We start from the raw sequence: 6,063 nt of genomic DNA, 5'->3' as shown, positions 1-6,063 counted from the left end.
GATTAGAGCCGTGTACAACAGCCAGGGTGAACATGACTATACGTGTTTAAGAGTCGTCGTGCTTGTTCAGCAGAAGCACCCCTCATTAATCTTTAGTGCCATCGAGGCACATTGATTTCAACACTGAGAATGCTGAAAGCTCCATCTTGGCTCATTGATTTCAACCCCTCGGGGAGGATGTGAAGCAGGCCTGTCACACAGAATGGGTACTGCATCCCTGGTATTGATTCACATGTTGAAATAAAATGGGTAAGGTGAGGTAGAGTGCTCAACATGAGATGAGAGGCAGGAGCGGTGCAAGGTGGTGCGCAGGGTTATTAAGAAGATTGATATCTGGTTTAGCATCAAGATGGAAAATGTCTACTTGTATTTCGTCAAGTATATCAGCTGAAAGATTGGGCAGAGCTTCAATTTAACCGTTACTTGGTCATGAAAGCGGCCTACGCATGACTATGATCAGCAGTATTGTTGGCAAGGGATCGTCGCTGAAACAGCTGAGGGCAGGCAGAGAGAAATCAGCGCTTTTGAAAAACTGCAGATTGTCCTTCCAAATATGTACCAGGATGTAGACAAAAGCACTTTGTGGGTCTTTCCACATGGGGGCAGCACTTTGCTGGTAACTTGTTTTCTCTCATAAACACAAAAGTTTCCAACCATAAGAGATTGCCTGCCTGCCTGCCTGCCTGCCTAACATAATCAATTTTCTGAGAAGCAATTTCAATGATGACATTCTTTTTTGATGCTAAGCAAAACAAAAATTGCAAAATGTTCAGTAGTTTGTCTGCAATAGTTTGTTTTTAATACAAAGAGCACATTTAAATGGAAACAGGCAGTAGGGAAAAAGACCTGCATAGAAATAAGCATACTAAATCTATTCTGACAGGACAGCTGGTGTTGAAGGAGAAAAAGTAATAGAGGGACTGACATGCTCTATGCCACATGGCTGTTTACGTATGTAGCAGCTGTCATTCACTGACCATACATAGCCGCTTTGCTGCCACTACACATCACATCACTCCACAATCCTCTTGTTATTTTATTGTTTAAAGCCACCCAGATGAGTTTTTTTACTAACCATACTTACTTCATACCTTGTGCTGCAAATGCCATCGAAATCCATCTGATACTAGGTGCGGGGGTCTGGTCAGCATACTATTCAGCTGGGCTTATTGCACTCTTGCACGACCTCTCACAAGTGGCATCATCTGAACAGCATTTTCAAGAGCAGAACCTCACCACTAGTACAGCTGTATGCTAATTAATTGCTCTGGCCTTTTTTCTTTTCAATAGCTTTTCAAGGAAGCCTTCTTAGTTTTGTATAAATGTAGTGTCATACAGTTCATGCAGCTGAATAGTAGACAGACATCAATTAAATTAAAGCGAAACGATTTTAATTATCCCACAATTAGTTACCAAGGAGCCTAAAAGTGGAATCTATAAATAAATAAATAATGTTACTAAATAATTTAAACATAGGAACAGGTCAGATATAATTTTCCCAATGACAATGGTCAAAGAAGAAAACCTACTGTGCATTTAAAAGCCGTGCTGCAGAAGGGATAAATGAAGTAAGCGATGAATGGTTAGTTTGAACGTGTTGAGTTGTTTGAAAAATGACCTCACATTTGTAGTAAAAAAACAGAAAGGCAAGTACAAAGGGTCTTGGGCAGACCGTGCAGATAATGATGGCGGATTGAAACTGCATGCCATAAAAAAATGTAAGTCAAATTCAACAGCTATTTGAATCTGCAAAATATGAATCTTTTGAGATTTCACTGCTCAAAGATGTGGAATCCTTCCCACCAACCTGTCATCCATTGTTTTTAAATATCACACTGTCACATTTAATACTAGCTTTATTAGCATCATTACAAAAAAAGACATGGTAATTGCATATGTAAAATGTGTGTGGCATTTAAATGATTGCCAAATTGCAGAGATTTTCTAAAGTGGTAGGGAGGAGGGATGAAAGGGAGTAAGAGTGAGAGCAATAAAAAGGGGAGAGGCAGCTGTGTTGGTGGTGATGTAGGCGGATGGACAAAAGAAGAGACGGATATAATGTCAGAAGGGGAGATAGACATATGATCAAAGTAATCAGGAAAGAGACATAACGGGCAAGATGGAGGTGTTAAGGTAAACCTGTTTAAAAATCCTTGAGAGAGAAACGGGGTATCTCGGTTTCTCTTGATATTACAAGGCATCAGTGATAATGCATAAATGTTAAAAAGGAGTGGGGCAGAGAGAGGTGGCATTTAAGACCAATTATTAGTCCATGTAGAATTGATCCTTTGTCAAAGGAACACCGACAGCAGAGTGAAATAAAAATGTACTGAGAGAAAAAGAGAACAGCAAGAAAAGAACCAATACTTTGGGGAAAATAAGAAGGTAAACTTTATGCAGGCTCTCCATGCACAGATTTACACATCAAAGTCAGTTCACTGTCAAGTTTTCACCAGTCAGGGAGGGGGTGGATTCTCGATCACACTTGCTAAATGTGTCGACTTCAACACGGGCATACTGCGCAGGCATCATCACTTTGGCTTTAACACGAGTTAACAGATATTTAGTTATTTGAACTAAAAGATATCACAGCACAGTATCACTGTCTATGATCTTACATTATTTTTCCTTATTGGCTTTAAAGGACAGTTTTGCAAATGACTGAACGTCACAACAGAACTATTTTCCCCATTTAATTAAAATACAGGCTTCCGTGACAAAACATAATAGGAAAAAGAATTATGGATGAGCAGTCATAGCTCCTGCCAGTGACAGTAAGTGTCACTCTACGCTGATGAGTCCACAGCCCCTGGGGCAGCAGACGCTTGTAGCCAACAGCGACACTCCATTGCTCAATGCAGAGTCTTAGTTTGACTGACTCTGACTTTAAACTTCACTTTTTATCAGAAACTCACCAGTGTAGCTTGAAAGCATGGTGGAATCATAGACTATTACGTTTATATATCCACAGTCATGTGGGGGAATTAGCACGCTAACTAGCCGGCCACCCTTCTCACAGCAGACTAATAAGGAAAACAGGTGGGGGAAAACATAACGCTGTCAGAACAGATTGGAACTGCGTCTGATAGAATGAACACTGTGTCCTGTTGTTGCACTAAACACTTGTGAATAAAACAATAAACAGAGAGGTAGTCTCAACCTTCTCTACTGAGCATGCACGTGTCCTCGACCCGCAGCTATGCACAGCACATCATTTCCTCAGTCAGGTGATCACAACGACATGGTGTGGCCACCTACTACCCTGGCGTAGCATTAACATTCAGATCAAAACTCAACACACTGTAACACAGTTCCAATGACCTCTCTGTGAAGGCAGATCGTAAAACCTTTTAATCATTCACTATCTAATATTGTCATATTGCAAACCCCTAATTTGAACCCTGGTACAGTGCCACACTGGAACCAATCGTAATTGTAGTCAGGGGCAGACAGTAACAGAATATAGTGTGCAGTAAAAATCAACAATATACGCTTCTAAGTGTCACCTCTCAGTAAGAGGGTTCCTGGTTCGAATCCCGGTTGGGGCCCTTCTGTGTGGAGTTTGCATGTTCTCCCCGTGTCTGCGTGGGTTTTCTCCGGGTTCTCCGACTTCCTCCCACAGTCCAAAGACATGCAGGTGTTAGGTTCATTGGTGACTCTAAATTGACGTAGGTGTGAATGGTTGTCTCTGTTTGTCTCTATGTGCCTTGCTATAGACTGGCGTCCTGTCCAGGGTGTACCCCGCCTCACGCAAATGTCAGCTGGGATCGGCTCCAGCCCCCGCGACTCCGATAGGGACAAGCGGTTGAAGACGGATGGATGGATACGCTTCTAAACCAAAACGACACAACCTAACGTATTCCAGCAGGAATGCTATCTGAAATTGAGGAGAAATTCACATCAGCAACTGAGATTATAGCTTTCCTCTGTCTGTACTGCTGTTGTTGATTTCTCCCCACTTTCAGATCAGATGTTTGATTGTGTAGTTTTTGGCTTAGAAGCCTTTATTGGCTGTTTTCAACAGTAGAAACTGCCCCTAAAGCTTCTCTGTTAAAAAAGTCAGTCCCAATAACGGATGGTACCAGTGTTGTGTTGTAGCAGGGTTCAAATAACCATTGTGTTGAATCTCATTGAAGCCCAAGTGTTACACCTGTGCAGTATGCCCATGTTGATTTTGAGACGTCCAGCGGTTGCATTGTGGGAATTCTAACCCCATGCAAAGTACAGTTTTATTTTGTAGCTTGTGTACATAAAAAAAACGCGTGCACACTGATTGGTCATGGTTCTCACTGTTGTTCTCAGTCTCTGTTGCTGCACAAACTAATAGATTTTCTTTTCTGACAAACAGCCGACATCGGCCCAGAGGCAGGGTACACCCTGGACAGGATGATGTTAATAAGGTGATCATGGTTAACATTATACCTGCTATCAGCATGTTAGCGCCATTGCAATTTTGAACATGTTAGCATTAGAGTTTTTACACTTTTCTTTGCCGTGGCCTGGAATCATAGCGCAACACACTGTGTGACTGCTTTGGAGGATTCCCCATCCCTCATCAACTGACCGTACTAGACACTTTTTTCCATGTCCCTCGAATAAATTGGAAGAGGCGACCGATTCCTAAATAAATCATCAATGGGCTCCTTCCTCTGGATTGCATTTGGTAATCGACTTGAATGGACTCTGCTGCGGGAGGAGCTGGTACAGGGGCCAGTAGGTAAGTCTTTCAAAACACTCTTTTAATAAACTCCGGGTTCACTAACTACGTTGTTGGTGCTTCGTTTTATGTGAAGGGATACTTATCATGCTACGCCTGAGGTTTGGTGTTATTTTGAGCAGTGTTAGTGGTTAAAAAAAGTAACTTAAATGCCTTCACTGTACTGCCGAGCTCATCAGTGTTAGCCATATCCGGCTGTTAGCGACTCTCCGAGATATCTTCGTTAATAGATGGTACACGAAAAAAACTGTTTTGGTGGCTTATTTAATGTATATAGTTATAGTAGATGTCGAAAAATTTTGAGTCAGAATTACAATTAAATAAGTATTTTCTAGTGTGGAACAGCCTTAAATTGTGCTTTGTATGTCGTGCTCTGGCCGGCCTACCTTTTTCACATGAGTTGTAAAAGTCTGACAACTGAAAATGATCGCTTGAATGAGCCTTGTTCTTTTTTGTAGTTTGATTGTTGAAATGGGAGTTTTAAAATTGTCACTAAAATATGATAATTTTTTTCTTATTTTAAGCCAAATGCATCCGATAAAGATTAAATGATGCTGTAGAGCTTGTGATACAATTCTACAGAGAGAGACATGCAGTCTATCCAAAAAGCCCAACCCTAAGGCGTAGTATTTTGACTCCTTTTTGTTCCCTTGCTTGGCTAGATCATTATGTTCTACACAACAAACATTTCATGTAATTTTAAAATCCTTGATGACAGTAGGGAGCCAGTACTGACATGCTGCTGCTCAGACTTGATTTCTAAAATCTGACTCTACCTTCTTCTTCTTCTTTTGGCTGCTCCTGTTAGGGCTCGCATAGCAGATCATCTTTTTCCATCTAGTTGGAATATCTGACTTTATGATCTGCATATTTGATTTGGCATTGGTTTTATGCTAGATGCCCTTCCTGACATGCCCTTTGCGTTGCCCTTTAGTATTGTTTACTACTGTCAACAGGCTAACAAACCCTCCTGCGTCAGTGGCCCCTGAACTGCATTCCACCAGGGCCTGCTATGAATTTGCCTCCTTTTTCAATGACAAAATAATAAAAAAAAAAATAGGTAAACAGTCAGTGCCCACACATCAGATGCAGGACATGTGCTGTACATATGTCCACCTAAAACCAATTTAAATACCATGGCACATTTTCATAAGACCTTGGAGGACATTATACAACATCTGAAATCCTCTTCCTGCTGCCTCAATATTCTGCCAACAGGCCCACAAGTCCACTGTACAATGTAGTAGGTAAGAAAAAAAAAGAAAAGGCACCCACATTTTGTCAAAAGCCAAAAAGTGAGCTTAGGTGCTCCATTGGCAAAACTTTAAAGACTTCTCCATGGTCTG

This window comes from Echiichthys vipera, assembly GCF_963691815.1.
Source record: "Echiichthys vipera genome assembly, chromosome: 10".
In the NCBI taxonomy this organism is placed as follows: domain Eukaryota; kingdom Metazoa; phylum Chordata; class Actinopteri; order Perciformes; family Trachinidae; genus Echiichthys; species Echiichthys vipera.
The sequence above is the reverse complement of the archived record's forward strand: the minus strand, read 5'-3'. Positions refer to the sequence as shown.